Raw genomic sequence first — 822 nt, 5'->3', positions numbered from 1 at the left:
GAAAAAATAGTTACTACGCATTTATTTTAGTAGTTGCTTAATGAAGTACAAAGTAAATAGTAGTAGTGCTGATGTATGCCTTTTTACTGATACTAAGGTGCAGTAGCCTAATAATAATGCACAATAGTGTATTAGCACTGTCTGTGCTGTGACACACTACTGTGCAGTGTTATTAGGCTAGTGCGCATTAAGCATCTTGTGTAGATGCGCCCACTGAGAGGCAGATCTATACAATAATGTCCATAATTGTAGGCCAGTAATACAGTTGGGTAATTAAAAACTGTCATAAAACATACCCAAGATGGACAAATCAAAGTTATGCAATCAGCCTTAATTCTGGCATTTTCTGACTCAGCTGCTTGGCAGTGCATCATCATTAACTTTTTTTAGGACACTTAATTTTTAATGGATTTTTCTAAAAAGCAAATTGCATTATATGAAACTGTATTGTATTCCATGTGCTTCATCAGCAGAGTTGGAACACTTGGTTCACAGCACAGGCCTTTGCCACTTGAGCTAACAGCGTAATAGCAGTAGCAGGGTGTTATCTTTTCTGCTGACCAGCCGCTGTAAGGGGGTGATGTAATGTTTCACAGGGCTGCTGAGAGTCAGGGAAATCTTGGATTATATTTCATCTTTGTTAGAGACCTTTTTCAATGATCCTCCTCTCTCCTTGTCCTCACTGCTTATATCCTACTCTGCTTTTGATTCCAACCAGTTTTGCTGCAAAGATTTGAACCCTGCATTGTTCCCACTCTGCTCCCACTCCCATATCCTCATCCAATCCTGCTCATCTTTGCATCTTCCTTCTTATCCTCTATT

The sequence above is a fragment of the Gavialis gangeticus genome, unplaced genomic scaffold, assembly GCF_001723915.1.
Source record: "Gavialis gangeticus isolate Ggan-Ray unplaced genomic scaffold, GavGan_comp1, whole genome shotgun sequence".
Lineage (NCBI taxonomy): Eukaryota > Metazoa > Chordata > Crocodylia > Gavialidae > Gavialis > Gavialis gangeticus.
The sequence above is the reverse complement of the archived record's forward strand: the minus strand, read 5'-3'. Positions refer to the sequence as shown.